General features: G+C 44.2%; 1 protein-coding gene across 3 annotated transcripts in view; it reads left to right on the top strand.

Moving 5' to 3' along the window:
- The first annotated feature begins 2,522 nt into the window (after positions 1-2,522).
- The window catches only part of LOC111875299 (dual oxidase maturation factor 1), a 181,181-nt gene continuing 166,312 nt past the window's right edge, over positions 2,523-17,391 (top strand). The window contains exon 1 of one of the 3 annotated variants that reach the window (XM_023871424.2): positions 2,523-3,673. The gene's annotated coding sequence lies outside the window, so the exon portion shown is untranslated. The remainder of the gene's footprint in view (positions 3,674-17,391) is intronic. The other 2 variants (XM_023871428.2, XM_023871427.2) reach the window with 2 other exon arrangements.

The following is a 17,391-nucleotide window of genomic DNA, read 5'->3' on the forward strand; positions in this document are numbered from 1 at the left end:
ATTGCTCCACAATCACCCTCACCTATCATCTGAGGCTGGTGCAGTAGGCCAGAAGTGGCCGCAGTACAAGGGACTTAGTCCCACCCCACTAGCAATAAAAAAATAATAATAACAAAGGTTCAGTGCTACCAACCCTACAGCGACGTTACTTTTGATGTTGCGGCGTGTGGCCTCGTAGGTTGTACGTAGGAATACCGGTATCGCTTCTGCTGGAAATCTTCAGTGTGTTAAGACAAGCTTGAATGAGGTTATGGGCAACATGAGCAGGTGATATCGGGTGCAATTACGCGTCTCGTCTTTATTTAGGCCCAAATTGAGGTTCTAAATCCCATCTTCCGATCGTCATTTTCATTTGCGGTTATGAACATTGGCACACATGAAGTTTAGAAGTCTGCTTATGTTCCAAACTTTCTTTACAGCATACTGCGTGAGGCGCTATGATACAAGCCGGAAGGTCGCGGTTTCCGTTCCCGATGAGGTCATTAGATTTTTCAAATTGCCTAATCCTTCCAGTCGAATTAAGACCACGGGGTCGACTCAGCCTCTAACATAAATGAGTACCAGGAATCTTCCTGGGGGTAAAAGGCGGTCGGCGCATAAGGCTGACAATCACACCGCCATCTCTGAGCCGATTTTCTAGAAATTGTGGGAGTTTCGACGTCTCACAAGCATATAGGCTTCCACGGTCTCTTACAGAGGTAGTTTAAATTTCTACCTTTACAATATGTTTAATACATTCTTCAAAATGACTGTTTATTAAACAGACCGGTACATACAACTGCCAGCTAGATGCTTGCAAAATTCCATAAATGTAGAATTTACAGTTGCTTAGAAAATGTTAATAAAACTGACATTCGTGAGAATGGGGTATAAAAACTCCCATTCTGCTTGCTTACTGTTCCGTTCTCAAGATGGTGGCAGCACTTTCTCCAGAAACTTCTGTAATCTCTGCCACATATCCCAGAGGACATATCTGACCACAGTAACTGCCGTGATGACAACAAATCACACAGCGTTAGGCAGGTAAAGGATCTGATGCACTGAACTGCAACGTTACAAATATTTCGTATGAAAATTGAAATAAACTGTTATGTGGGAGGCTCGAGAAAGTGCAGTTTGCAGAGCAGGAAGGCGAACTTTGCCGGGAACTTGACTTCTTTCACTTTCATTTGTAGCTTATTACCACCGAAGTCTCGCTGTATACCGCCCGTGTTCTGCTCAATTTAATCCAGTGGTAGGTCTTCAGATCTGTCTGGTTCCTCCGTACATGCAAACAGTTGTTGTTTCTCGCGTTTATGAGTGAAGTAAGGAAAGGATTCGAGCGTCTGTGGGTATATTTCTGGCTGATTACAGTGAACGCGGTTTAAGGCAAGAAAAGGCTTCGCCTGCTCGAACACTGAGGTCGTGGGCTCGAATCCCACGCGAAGCATGGATATCTGTGTGCGTTTATTCTGTCTTTGTGTTGTTCTGTCTGTAGGTAGCGATCTTGCAACTGTCTGATCCCCCGTCCAAGGAGTCCTACCGACTGTGTATAGGATTAAAAAACTGAAAAAGCGGCCAAGGCCCAACAAAGGGCTGTAGAGCCATAGATAGATAGATTTCTACGTGTGTTAACCATCTGATATCTGCAGTTCATCTAAATAATATTTAACAACTGAATTGCTTCACCACACAAACCATACTGCGTTTCGAGAAGTACTATTTTATGGGATGTGGCGCTATATAGTCCGGTAGAAGTTTACTGACGTTTCGGAGGAATACACTGTTTCCACCGGATCACACAGCGGGATATTCCAGTAAATGCCCTTTACTTTCACTGGTGTTAGACCTCAAACCCTGCACGCCACGTCTACATTAAAAATTGCAACCGGTTAATGACGTTTAATGATATAATCGCTATTTCGAGACTCATACGAAACACACAAATATATTAATGGGCAGAATTCTGAGATTTTGAGGTTAAACCAGGTGGTAGATATGGTAGTGATTCTAAAGAGTGACCACAAAGTCTTGTTACGCCTAGTGAAGATGATTTATTGGCTTTTATCATACAGTACAATTGCAAATTTTTTTTTCACGTTAAGTGTCAATGAATAACTGATTGATATCAGTGTTCGGACCTACACGTATAAACTTCCTCGCACATGACAGGCAGCCCATGAGGAAGCAGATTGTCGAATTCTGGGAGCGATTCTAACGGAGTTCCACACCAAAACGGAAACTTCTGCGATGGGAGATTTAACCCTTTTCAATAGGCAACAGGATAGACAAACCACGAACCGGAAGATCGTAAATCAGAAGTCAGTTAAACCGCCAAATTGTGCTTAGTGACAGCGATCAATTTGAACGAAATAGCAAAAACAAATCATAACAATAAAATTCAGTGTGACACGAACAAGCCGGATGTAACTGGTGAACTGTACAAATGCGAGATGTTTTCATGTGAGCTAGTACATCCGTGCCAACTTTCACCGGAGCTCCAATCAGAATGCTGTGCGCTGTGCATACCGGTCTGTTCCCAGGAACAGCTGAGAGTCGGCCTTCAGTTGCACTCCGGCAGCGTCACCTTGGACGACATCCATGTATCTCTGGAGCTAAACGCGGCAGCTTGGGTACTTGTACAATTTTACACAGGTCGAATCGAAAGCAAAAGATTCTGATATGCACGTTCAAATTATAACCTCGTATTTATAGTGTTTAATGCTCTATAAGTTTCATGAAGCCATCGCCTGTGTTCAAAGTGTACATCACTACAGTTTGTGCACTGTGTGATAACGGCAGCTGGAAAATACTCATGTAAAATCAGACATTCGGTGACCGTTATATGTAATGTGTCAATGAAAATTGTAGTTTATGAATTTTGTTTTAATTCGTAAAAAGAAGCGTCATGTCTTTTATGTCACTGCTGTTACAGTAGTTACAGAGGAAAACACTTTATCTACTGAAATATTTGGCTTACCGCAAGCGGCTGACACACGTCGAGACCTTGCTTGGTACATTTCCACAGCTACAAACTATACAAACCGAGGGACATTAAATGTGCTATGATTTCAGTAACAACAATAGCTGTTTCGTCGATAAATAATCGATTGTTTTTGCATTTTTTGTGACTGTGAGAAACTGACAAGATATTCCTGTAGAAAAATTTCCATTTACGAATGGTCGCCATTATTTATGTATAAACAGTGTCAGTTCTGTTTCTGATATACGAAATGCAACATACGGCCACTTTTGACGTGTAAATCAAGCCTGAGGTGAAGACACCGCACTGTTTTTCTGCGAGCATCGTCTTGAAGACAGCTTTACATGTACTGCTGCCACTACTAACCTACATATCGTGATACAGTCGTGAGAAATTTATTCGCTGTTTCCATAAGCTGAACTAACTGAAGGATTTAATCTACGATTGCTTTCTGTCATTTTGGTATTCTGTCAATGTTACAAAATAGTTATTTACTTTAAGGTTTTGACATTTTGTGCTTAGAAAGTAGGTCAATCAAATGCAAGTCATCAGTGAAGACGCACAATAACCGTTATTGATGATCCAAAACATTGTGGTGATAGTGACGTCGCAAGTTTTTTGCGGTGATGATGTCGAGTAACTGTGCTCCCGATTGCAGCAGGAGCCAGGCGCAGACATGAAAAGGAAGAAACTTCGGCAACACACACCAAGGTTAGTGCTGGATCTATTTAGAAGGGTCCCTGGTTCGAAATCCCATCCGCAGCCTCTTTATATGTTTCTCCGTCATGTGTCGTCATGTGTTGCCCAGAGATATGCTCTGTCCAAACAGCCCTTTCAGTTGGCTAAAATGAATTATTGTTTCATAATACAGGATTTGTATCCTGCAGAGCCGTGAGGGTTCACTGTGTGTGTATATTGTTGGGCACTGCCCATTGTCTGGGGTACACCTGATATATGCAGCATCTCGGAAAATGCATCTGTTTCCGCTTTCGGATATAAAGGGGGGCGGGGAGAGTTGCTGCACGGTTGTGCCCGTTAGAAACAACGGATCTCCTTCACTGCACTGGTCCAGTTTCCGAAACTTCATGTGTAAAAAATATGCTTCAGGCGGTTGGATTCTGTTATTAATTTAGCGATGGTATCAGTTACTCAAGACTAGCGTCGGAGTTTATCACAGTGGCGTCGCGGTGTAAGAAATGAAGCATTTTCGCCCGCTCGAATAGTGACGTCGAGGGTTCGAATTCCACTCGAGGCATGGATGTCTGTGTGCTTTTATTCTGTGTTTGTGTTCTGTGTGCAGGTACCAATCTTGCGAGGGGCTGATCCCCCGTCCGAGGAGCCCTACCGACTGTTTGTAGGATTAAGAAACTGAAAAAGCGGCCAGGGTCCATAAGGGCTGTAGAACAACAGAGATAGATAGATAGATAGATAGATAGATAGATAGATAGATAGATAGATAGATAGACAGAGAGACAGACAGACAAATAAATTGTTGACTGTTGGATTATAGGCTGATGGGTGAATAATAAATGGCAAATGATACAGAAGGAAGTGGTCGTATTCTAATTTGAGGTAATGTCCACATATTTGCCTTAAAGGAGTGAGGACATCCATAGAAATAATTTGAGATTAAGCAAGAAAGCTATAGCCTATAAGGAGAAGGAAAGTGCAGCATTACAGCGAGGAATGGCAAGCAATGCAGCTATGTAGGAAGTTCGTACTAAGCAGTAGACATACTACATGCAGCTACGTAGGTTGAAGACACACTGCCATCTCTGTACTTCCGTGTCTTTGTCTTCGCATACGACCTAATTCTTTGTCATTTTAACCAAATTTTATAAATGTCTATATTGTAACAATTTGTACTTGAAATATACATACTAGTACATTTGACTGGACTGTGTACATTACCTGTGGTCGAGACAGAAGTTCAGTGGTGAATGAAAAAGAAGAGACGTTGGTTTAAGTTCGTGTGACATAATTTTATGACTTTAAATGTTGTTCAGGATAGCTTGTGTCCTGAAATTTGAATTGGGCACCTTTCGGATAGGCAAGAGATTTCTTTCTACTCTACAGCATCCAGACTGGCTCTGGGGCTCACCCAGCCTCCCACACAATGGGTGCTGTGAGTAAAGCTTCCGGGGTATTGAGCTCACCACTCATCTCCGTCCAGTTCAGAGGTCAGGAATGGTGGAGCTATTCCTCAACTCCCCAGTACTTCTTCGTGGCTTTTCTTAATTAATTAAGCACAGGGATAGCTTTTAACTTTTTGTGATCTAGGCGCAGAAGGGAAGATAACATTAAAATTTATCTTAAAAAAATTGAGGGAGAGAGAGAGAGAGAGTGGACCGGATTCCCCTGTTTGGTGAGAATGACCAGTGGGGGCTCTTGTGAACACGGTAATGGAACATCGGGCTGCGTGAAAAGTGATGACATTTTGACCATCTTTGAAAGTGCTGGATTTGAAGGGGACTCCCATGTTTCGTTCGTGGTATCTCGATTCGAATACTGTCGCGGGTTCTCTGTTAGTTTTTTTTGACTAAACAGAAAGATTGAGGAGATGTTAAACTGGACAGAGAAACGACATGTAATCTGTCATGTGGAACACAAAGGGAGTTGTCTCCCACTTTAAATGCTACATCAACAAATATTGGTTTATATGTATGTACTCACCAAGGTGCAAGAGCCGGGATAGCGCAGTCAGTGTAGTGGCTGGCTACGGGCTGGACGGCCAAGGGTTCGGAGTTCGAGTTCCTGTAGGGTCAAGAATTTTTACTTCTCTATGTCGTCCAGATAGGTTCTAGGGTCCAAGCAATCTCCCAACGAATGGGTACCGGAGGCTCTTTCCTCGGGGATAAAGCGGCTGTGGCGTGAAGCTGACCATTCACCTCCAACTAGTGCCGAGGTCAGGAGAATTTGGGTCTATACATCCACTTCCCCGTGCGCCTTCATGGCGTAGTGCTTAATTAGTTAAGCACAGGGAGAGCTTTACCTTACCTTTACTCACCAAGGTGTGCAGTCGAACTTAGTGAACTTAATTAAATTACTGAGAGAAAATATCGTAAGAAATCTGGGCTTTCAGCTGCAGTGACTACGAATACTATCTTCTGGGATGTGACGCCGTCCGTTATGGTAGAAGAGCTCTTCTTCTGTGAAGAAGGAGGGAGCAGTTTCCATTGTACGTGTAAATATATTCCAGACCATATGTCTTCACATCATCCCAGAAGAGAGTAATAAAGAGTTAAACCTGTCCCTGTAACACTTTATGGACCCCCATAGGGTATTGAGACGTCGAGACTCCCACATTTTCTAGACAGTCGGCTCATAGATGGCTGTAAGGTTGTCAGCCTTATGCGCCGGCAGCCCTTTACCCCCAGGAATATTCCTGGTCACATTTCTGTTAGATGCTGAGTCGACCCCAGGGCCATAACGCGGATGCTCGGATTAGGTCAATTGAAAAATGCAATTCATTGGGAATCGAACCCTCGACCCTTCAGCTTGTAGTATAGTGCCTCGTGTCCCGAAGAGAGTAATATTGGAAACAAATATTTTCACATATAGAATTCGTGGACCGTACCAATGCAATGAATGTTTAGGCCGTGAGGCACTAGCGACGAATAAGTACCGCCTGCTTGGACAGCAAAGTGCTCTGCATTACCCCACTCAAAGAGTTTATATGTTTCGTGTGGTTCTCGCAATAAACAGCGATTATTTCCCCAAACAACGTTAAATGATTTGTGTTGTGAAGAAGTGAAATGTGTTTTCTGTGAGGTAAGAACTGAGATATGTAAATATAATCACACGTTTCAGTTTGAGCATGTGAAGGTATTTGCAAACTTCAAGTGTTGATGTTCGGTTGGTAGTGCTGTGGGATGTCCTACCGCTGTGGTTGTCTGAACCAATGCATGTTATCATGCCTTGCACGTGCAGGAGCTGGCAACGGCACACTACAAAACCCTGTCACTTTCTTTTCTGTGGCTTTGCAGGCTTTCGAATTTTAAACAACTCCATTAAGCAGAGTCATTCTTTAGAAGCTAATAGTTGCATAGAGAGTCAAGAAACTCTTCATATACGTGTAAGTCCCGACCAGATTTCAGATAGAGTTACAGAATTTGTCTTTAGAGACTGAGGAAACCCACGAGAAGTCCTCGGTAAGGATAGTACGTATCTCGGATGGTATACGAACCCGGAATCTTCGTGTGCGTAGCAGCTGGACTGTGGCGGCCGAGCCCTGTTGCAATGTTTATATGGCAATCGGTCTGCGAAGCGTATACAGTTTTCATGAAGAAAGTCCTTCAAGTAAATGTTCTTATTATCCCCTTTCAAGCTTGGCGTTCGTCTAAAGAACGTTTAAAAATTTCAGTGCGCACCTCACAGAGAGTACACTGTGACTCTATTACGAAGACCGACCGGTTTATGCTGTTTAGGAAAACAGTCGCCATTTATTGCGAGAAAGATACGAAACACACAAATAACCTATGTGTGTGTGCGGGGGGGGGGCAAGGTGTAGGGTTTTGATGGTGGTACATTGAGTGACCACAGTCTTTAAATTAATTGATGGAGGTCGGATAATTCAACCAGTAAAGGTGAATAGGCTACTGGTCTGATGGCAGGAGTTCGATTCTCGGCAGAAGCGAAGAATTCTCCACAGCGTCCAGACCGGCACTGAGACCGCTTAACTTGTACAGTGGTAAAAGGACTCGTTTCCTGCGTTTCCTGTGGGTAAAGAAGCCGGAGCTCAAAGCTGATCACTTATGTCCATCGAGTACGAGATTACGAGCACCTCTGGTCCCCCTTCCACGTCTTAATAGCAGCTGTGCCCTTACTGTGGTAACCGTGTTGTCCGGGCAGGGGTGATGGCAGTGTCCAGCGTGAAGCCTACCATAGCCGTCAAATGGGCCTGCGACTCGTCGAGGTTCTCACGGCCTTGAGAATTAGGATTGCTGTCTGCTGGGATTTGACGCCATTTAGATAGATATCAAAGTTCTGGTAGAATTCTGCTAACCTGAAAATGCAGTTATAAGATCCATAAAATGTTGGTACCTAGCTACCAAATGATACGGCGACACAACGCATTAGTGAAGAGGTGACGTGGAGGTGTTCAGTTCGAATCTCGGCCGAGACACCTGATATCCCGAGTGAAGTTCCTTGTGGTTTTTCCAGTGTCTCCAGACAATTTCCTGGATAGTACATCGGTTAGGTCATAGCCTCTTTCTTTAGGATTTCTAGTTCATCTTTCACCTGTCATCTTAATATCCGACGCTGTACACTCACGGTAATTTCAGTAGTTAAATAACCCATAAGAATTCATTGAGTTACACGACAGAACACTGTGATCTTAACATTCACCAGTCCGAGAGCCTCACATCGCATATCATGAAATTGCTGCTGAAAAATCATTCGATTCAGCGCAATCCAGACGACGGCCGCTGCTCTTCATCTAACACAATTTGTCAGTTTTTATTTCTCCATTACAGTATTTCATTGCCGCGTGATATGTGACTGTATACGAGAGGAGCTAATGTCTCCCTTGGTGGCACTTCTGACACCAGGTTGAGGTGCTTCTTAAAGACGACACGGAATTTCCCAGTTGCCTCTCCAAACGTGTGAACTCTCTTTGCTTTGGAGTGAGTACTGACAGCCTGTGACATGCTTCTATCCGTTTGGCTGGCTCCTGGAGGGGAACTCCGGTACTTGTTCAGCTGCTTCATGCCCTGCAAGTCTGGCAGCTAGAAATCCTTCTGTCTTGTCTCTTAGTGCCTTCTGGTATGCTTTGAAATTCCGCTCCAGACGGCTAGGCCACAAGGCATCATTGCTGAGAACTGCACTGCAGACAAGGCGCTGAGTGAAGTCATAACATTTCCCTTCAAAAGAGGGTAAATCGTTTAATTATATGAGGGCCCTAGCGCCCGTACCAAAAATGTGAGTAAACGTTATTTCCTCTAAATTGAACGTTGCCTAATACGTGACGAGTAATTTCGACAGATAAAATGTAAAACTATCCCTGTAACAGGCCGTGGAGGCCTATAGGATTGTGAGACGTCGGGGCTCCCACATTTTCTAGACAATCGGGTCACAAATGGCGGTGAGGTTGTCAACCTTACGCGCCAGAGGGCCGTCCTTTACACCCCAGGAAGATTCCTGGTACTCAGTTCTGTTAGAGTCTGAGTCGACCCCAGGGCCATAGTGCGGCTGGAAGGTATAGGTCAATTGAATAATCAAGTGACCTCGTCGGGAATCGAACCCGCGACCTTCCGGCTTGTAGCATAGTGCTTCAACCAACTATGCTACCGAGTGTATCATGTCGACAGATATTCACATAATTTCTAGAATATTTGGATAAAGAATTCCGACGGATGGCTCTGAAGGTCATTAAATGTAGCTAAAAGGGATTTCATAGGCTCTTTCAACTGAATTTGACTTGGCATTAAGACTTCATTGTATTTTCCATCCCTCCTCATGACGTGCGCCCCCCACCCCCCCAACCAGATTGGGAGCCGTTACTTGCATAGGATAAGTACAACTTTGAACTGCCCCAGAGCCAGATTAATTGCTGCTGCGCAGCTCTGCGTCATAGTTGACGTCACTACAAGCGGTCTGACAGTATTCAGATGACCATGGAAGGCAGTGCCTCAAAGTTCACATTAAAATAGTTATCCCGTTATGAATTGCAATGGCTTTGGCATTGTAGGGAGTGGTGTGTTGTGTGAAGGTGTGGTCGGCAAGTGTTCTGTACGTGTTCCATATCTAAACCAGATCTTCACTACAGGCCTTGTAATATTTCGGGTGGTGTTACTGAACTTCAGAATTTATATTTTAGTTCAGTAATATGCACTAAAACCTTAATAAGGAATGTGTGTTACTGAAACACAAGCAACTGAAAGCACAGTTCCCACAGAAGCTTTCATTAAAACTTGTCAAATTAACTGTGGGGCTACGTGTTATAATTTCACGTGTCATTGTGTCAGTTGCAACTACGTGTAGCTGTCGACATAAAACATGCAACATTCACTGGGACACTGCGTAGGCAGGTCATATTTGCTTCAGCTGAGATTAACATAGGCCTGTGTGCTTACTTCCGCACGTAGGCCGCGCCATAACTCAAGCGGTTAGTCGCTGGCTTCCCCCCGCGGCGGCCCGGGTTCGATCCTGGGTCTGGTGAAGTGGGATTTGTGGTGGACGAAGTGGCGCTGGGGCAGGTTTTCTCCGAGTACTTCGGTTTCCCCGCCAATATCCATTCCACCAATTGCTCCACAATCACCCACACCTATCATCTTGGACTGGTACAATAGGCCAGAAGTGGCCGCAGTACAAGGGACTTAGTCCCACCCCACTAGCAATAAAAAAAATAATACTTCAGCACATACTGATGTTAACAGAGTGGAAATAACATTTCCATCTGTGGGATGTGACGCCATATAATCTCATACATATTTACGAAAGTTTCAGAGGAACCTACTGCCACCGTCTTCATGATAGTAGAGTAAGTCCAGCACCGGTCACATGGTTTTCCATTCAGTTTACACCATCCCTATTAGCTCGCTCTTAGCCCGTCTTTCCAACGCTATATCGCTCACCGTTTCTCTCTCACGACGTAATATGATACCACGAAGACGGAGACAGCAGGTTGGTCCGAAACGTAAGATCTACCCGACTATGAGGCGTCACATCGCAAAAGACAGTATGTTCAGTTTGTTCAGTTATGCCGTGAGAACTTCAGCTGCCAATGTAGAAACAAGCACGAAGCAGTTCCCGTGACCGCTGCAGTCAAATGAAACAGTCACTGGATTATTCTGCTGGGAACAGTGCTGCATGGTTCCCATACCTACATCCCTTTTCTGTTCAACAGATATGCACTTGATGTCTGCCTGTATAAATGTTCTGTCTACTTGATATCGCAACATATTTTAGCGTGTAGAGCCGTTGCTATGGAACGACCGCGGGATATGCGGATATACCAGGGCCGTTTCTGACCAACGGATGGGTAAACATGTTCTCACAGCAACAGACACGAGATGTTATAAGCAAGGGACAAGATTGGAGCTTTGTCAGTTCTGTACGGGAGTCAGTGAATACAGGACTTGAGTGCGTGAAGCTGAAGAATCTCCACTGTTAGAAGCCGTCTCCAGGGAACGGCTGGTGAAGACAGAGCAGGCTGGAAAAGGCTTAGCGGGTGCTGTGTTATATGGGAATTATGGAGATTAGCGGTGGCGCTGTACTTTCTTGTAGTTCCGAATCGTGTGTATAAGTGGCGAATAAATTCATTCAGTAATCGAAACCCCGTCTATATTCACAATACACATCGTGACAATATGTTGCAGTTAGTGTCAGACCAGAACTTGCATGAGCAAGTGGGCTAGCGTAGCGGTTTGAATCTCGGTAGGGACACAGATTATCTTAACAGGGCTTACGTGGTTGTCCTCAGTCTGGGCTGGCAGATTCCAGAATTATATTTCGGTTAGGCAATTGCAGCTTCCATCCAAAATCCTTCCAACTCATCACTTTTGTATTCATGTATTCGACTCTGTACGGTCTAGATACTGAAAGCGCAGTTAACCCCCCCCCCAAATACACGTATCGTCCCAGCGCAGCTGTCTGCACAACGAACTGTCGTTGTTCCGGAAACGTCGCTAGTTTGCACAGCCTCTTACCACAAAAGTCGGATCACAGATAATTTTGTTTTCTGGTGCATTCTGTCAATGGGGCAGCAAAGTTAAACACGTCGCAGTATATCACTACTCGAAACAGAAGAATGCTAACTTGGTTCAATGGTGGGAAGGCTCCTGTTGTTCTCATCCACCTTCGTTGCCAGTGCTGACAGCATTACTTCTGAAGCTGACGTACCTTCTTTCCTTTCCAGCCATTTATTTTTAATCAACTTGGTTTCTGATATTAAGGGAGGAACACAGGCTTAGGGTGTTTGAGAACAGGGTGTTGAGGAGAATATTTGGACCGAAGAGAGATGAAGTGACAGTACGACGCAGAGAACTGAATAATGAGGAGCTTCATAACGTGTACTCTTCGCCAAGTATATATTTTTTTTTCCTTGGCACTACAGCCCCAGTGGGTCTAGGCCTACCTCCATGAACTTCTCCGTTCACTTCGGTTTTTCTAGATCTTACACATTCGGTAGGACTCCTTGGGCGGGTGATCAGCTCGTCGCAAGACCTTTACCTGTACACAAACACAGAAAAACGCACACACACAAATTAAACATCCATGCCCTGAGTGGGATTCGAATCCACGATCCCGGTTTGCAAGCGAGCGAAGATAGTACATGCCGTAGACCGCTCGGCTACCGTGACCGGCGCTAAATATAATTAGAATGATGACTTGAAGGAAGATGAGTTGGGCAGGGAATCCAGCACGCATCACGGAGAAAAGCAGTGCTTATAGGGTTTTGGTGGGAAAGGCGGAAGGAAGTAGACCATTAGGAAATCCTAGACTTAAGTGGGAGGATAATATTGAAATGGATCTTAGAGAGATATAATCGGGTAGTATAGACTGGATTGGTGTGGCTCAGTATTGGGACCAGTGGAGAGCTCTTGCGAACAAGGTGATGAACATTGGGGTTCCATAAAATTTTCGGAAATTCTGAAGCAGCTCTGCGAATGGCGGCTTCTAAAAAATGACTCAACTCCATTTTGTTAGTTATATTTCTAATCGACCAATTAACACTTGGATCACAAAATCAGGGAGTGTGATACACGCGGAAGATGTAACAAGCATTAGAGAGATGAGGAATTCATTCTGAAGTTTTAATCAAAAAACTTTGAGGGAAGAGACTGCTTAGTATAAATAGACGAATACTAGAGGATATAATTAAACTGGAGCTCTGAAGATACATCGTGTGAACTGCCTTAATTTGTCCCATTATAGGGATCAGTTACGGGCTCTTGTGAACACGGAGACAAAGATTCGAGATGCATATAGCGTGGGAGTTTTTTGATTGGCTGAGCGGCTAATGGCTTTTCGAGAAGGACCCTGCTACTTGCAGTTTGGTACAGTTTTACCGTGAGCCCTGAGAAAGCCACCAAGCCGGCCAGATTTTTCATTTATTTTTCACACACATTCTGTACGTTTACGTACAGAGTAGGGTTTAGCGTATGCCGACTTGGGTCGAAGGATGCCCCGAAACCTCAGCCTGCAGTTGCAGGCAGCAGGATCCAGTTCATGTAGAGATGCCATATAAAGAGTTCTGCCTTGTGGGATATATCGCTGTATAGTCAGTTGAAAGTCAACTGAACTTCTGGAGACTTATATCGCCTCCATATTCAGGATCGGAGAACAAGCCAAACAAGAAACTAGCATGAAACAGGTAACAAGTATTAATGAAGATGGAGGCGACATGTTCCCCTGAAAAGTCAGATGACTTTCAACGGACTACACGGCACTGTATCCTAGAAGACAGGGCTGTTCATATGCACCACTTTGAGAACCTCAAATCCTACAGAGTATAATCCAGTTCAGACTGAGAGGAACCTAGTTAGGACGGAGTTGGATCAAGTTCGAAGAAATCAGGACACAGTGCAAAGAAGGCAAGAGGCATTAACGTGAATAGGGCCCAGCTGAAATAGATGAGACATAATTCAAATCGAGCCTGACCCAGTACAGAGTGAGGGCTCTACTTTCACATGGTAACAAATGCATCGCTATAGCAAGCACACAATATAAAATTTAACAAATAATAGTTTATATAGCACATGGTAATTATGCTGCAGTGTGTACAGCCCTTGCTGTGCAATGACTCAGAGATAGGAAAATAAACAAACGGCCGTTACTGAGCAACGGCTCAGCAAATACGTTCCCATGGAAACGAATACGCACGCAACAATAAACTTACTTATTTTGGCTTATTTTGGACTTCACCCAAAAGAAGTACAGTATACACCATCGTCAGAATCCTTTCAAGTCTATCTGAATAAACTTACTGTTGGAAACGGTGTTTTCTATTCGGTTCATGCAAGTGACTAAAGAAGAGAATTAGGACAACCAGTTCAGTTGAGGGTTGGCAGTTCAGTTAAGTTCTGTAAGGGAGGCTGGAAAGAGATGTTGATCAAATTAGTTGAGAGCTGAAAGACAGGCTTTGAGGAAAATAGTTGCAAGAGTGGGACTGTGAAAAGAAGACTTTATTTGTGCTGTACTTACAGTGAGACTGTTATAATTACTGTGATAGAATCCGTTGCCAGGATACGACTAGTGAAGACTGAGAAGGCTTAGCGTGTGCTCGTGCTTTGTAAGTGTGAAAATCAGCTGTAGTGCTGAAATTAATTGTTATTACGAGTCATGTGTTAATTTTGGCAATAAATCCAAGATCCAGTCCAAAACCCCGTCTATGGTCACACTCATATACGTGACAATACTTACCACCAGTTATAACATTTCTTACTAAGCGGAGTCCGTAGTCTAGGGGTAACGTTCCCACCTCATGACTCAAGGTACGCGGGTTCAGACCCGGCGGACGTCGTGGAATTTTTAAGGGCGGAAAGTTTCAGGGAACAAGTCCTCCGGGGGACGGCCGGGTTTGGATTCCTTACATGGGAAATATTTTTCTTTTCTCCATAGCGTCCAAACCGATTCTGGGGGCCCTCAGCCTCCTATCCAATGGGTACCGGGGTCTCTTTTCCCAGAGATAAAGTTGCCGGAGCATGAAACTGACCATCTCAATCTAGTGCCGACGTCAAAAATGGTGGAGTTATACCTCCACTCTCCCGTGTCTTTATGACTTATTGCTTAATTAATTAAGCACAGAAACAAATTTACTTTTACCCTATCAGGCTTAACATTAAAAGATTCTACACCCTGATCACAGAGTTTATTTTTGTGTTCCATATAATTCTCACAATATATAGTGAACAATTTCCCTAAACAGCATTAACTGGCTTGTCTTCGTAATGGAGGCGCGGTGTGTTTTCTGTGAAGAACGAATCGTAACTTAACACATAACTATGTGTTCAGTAGTCGCCTTGATTTCCTCGCTTGTCGTCCGTCCGTGCTTGAGTGCTCGTACTGGATACATGTGCAGTAGCTATATTTGTTATGACTGGATATTTTCTTCCGAATGCTGCGTCATGCTGGAGCACGATCGTTATGTATACCCGAGACTACAGAAGCCGTGTGTAGCGTGTTTGCTGTTGCTTGCTGACTCCTGTCTTACTGGATTGGAAAGTAGCAGCAACGCTGAACGCATGCCTATAATTTATATTCTTTCTGTGAAAACTGTTGTACATAGAGAAAAAGTGAACTGCTGCTGTGTTGAAAATATTAGGGAGACATGAAAACTGATCCGTAAGATAACGGAAGGGCAGATGGCTAATGGTTGACGGGTGGAGAGAGGGACCGCAATCATGGAAAGTTCGGGGGAGGTGGAATGGGAACGTTGCAAGGTGAGGAAGAGGAATAGGAAGAGGAAAGCGAACATTACAAGGCACGCAAGAAGAGTAGGAAGAGGAGCGAGAACACCCTAAGGCACGGATGAAGGTAAGAAGATGAATGGGAACATTGTAAAGCACGGAAGAAGAGTAGGAAGAGGAGCCGGAACATTGTAAGGCACGGAAGAAGAGTAGGAAGAGGAGCGAGAACACCCTAAGGCACGGAAGAAGAGTAGGAAGAGGAACGGGAACATTGTAAGGCACGGAAGAAAAGTAGGAAGAGGAGCGAGAACATTGTAAGGCACGGAAGAAGATTAGTAACGGGATCAAGCTTAAGAAGTCCAAGAAGTCGAGGAAGAAGGAATAGCACAGAACAGGTTAGCGGACCAGTAACGATCCAGTCTTGCATTCAGCACTTGGCGAACCGAAATATCAGCCCGGAAGCTGGCTATCCTGACTTTTCTTTTTAGCCTCCTTTCTTTATTTTGAAAAAATAAAATAGGCTCATGAGATCACCTTGCTCTCTCTGTGTCTGTATATGTAACCTTCATTAAAATATTTTGAATGCCTGAACGAGTGTCTATGAAAGTTGGTGCGTATATCATGACACCTGAGCCCATCTCAAGGGCCTGCTTCATAAATCGCTCCCATCAGTCTGTCTGTCCTTGTATGTATTCCCCTGTCGTTGCCAGCCGACGAGTCTGCAAACACGTACCCGCGGCAAAGAAAAATTGAAGGCGTCGTTTTCTGTGCGGTCAGTGTCTTATTAAAAGAAATCAGACGCTTAATTCTCAGAACTGCGTGTTTGTCATTTTCTTCATCTTTTCTGGCAAATTCCGGGATATTAACTCAATTACCATTGATCACGACTTCTTCCTGCCAAATTCTTTCAAATTCATCAGTCACCATATCAGTCGACGCTATAGGCACGGGCAGCGTCGTAGAATGAATAACTACTATTACGACCACCATCACGACCACCACCTCCGTTACTATAGCCTAACTCCATGGAGTCAAGGCCTTCTTGAGAAGCTAATACTCGTTCAGTTAGCCAAGAAATGAACACTAAGAGGGACTGCAGGCGTAATTGTGTGCGGGCCCTATCCAAGAAGAGATAATCCTAATACCACATCAGACTATGTTTTTTTTTCGGTTATATTTTAGCGAATTCACACTGAAAGTTGAGTCGATTCGGATGAATCAGTTACTTAATGAGACGCGTGACTTGGAGCTTTATGATGGCACACATATCTCAGCCTCGTGCCAGACACCTGAAGGCTGCCTTGTAGATACTAGTGGCTGAAGCTGGAGGGCGCCACGTTCGTCAGGTTATCGGACGGACAGCTCGGGTGTCATATTTCTCCAATTTCGTAATAACGAGATTTCACCGTTCGCAAATAGATGTTTCTTGTGTCAGAGGTTATCCCATCACAGTAACGTTCCTTCTGTGGCCGTGTCGTAGCTCAGGCGGTTAGTCACTGGCTTCTCACTGCGGCTGCCCAGGTTCGAGCCCAGGTCAGATCATGTAGGATTTTTGGTGGACAAAGTGGCACTGTGGCAGGTTTTATCCGAGCAATTATGTTTCCCCTGCCAATTCACATTCCACTGAATGCTCCACATTCATCGTCGTCATAATCATCATCATCATCATCATCGTCATCATCTATCACCCGAGGATGGTACAATAGGCCAATTAGTGGCCGACGTACCAAATGGACTCAGTCACACACCGCCCCAAGAATCTATTAAAAACAAAGATTCCTTCTGTCGACTTGCCATATCTGATTGCAAGTGTAGAAACCTGAAGGGGAGAAGCCACTTAGGAAACCTAAGCAGAGACGGGACAGTAATACCAACATTTGTTTCATTCTGGTCCGTCACACTAATAATATTATGAGAAAGTTAAATATTTCCGTCCAGTGTGACTGGTTAAGATTTTTTTTCTTATTTCAGTTATTCATGCCCTTACATGTTTCGGTCTTCAGAGACCATCTTCAGAGGAACACCTTTATATCCATACAGTTAGAAGCCACCATTACAGTACAAGTTCTAAAAGCT

Source organism: Cryptotermes secundus, unplaced genomic scaffold, assembly GCF_002891405.2.
Source record: "Cryptotermes secundus unplaced genomic scaffold, Csec_1.0 scaffold1406, whole genome shotgun sequence".
Taxonomy (NCBI): domain Eukaryota; kingdom Metazoa; phylum Arthropoda; class Insecta; order Blattodea; family Kalotermitidae; genus Cryptotermes; species Cryptotermes secundus.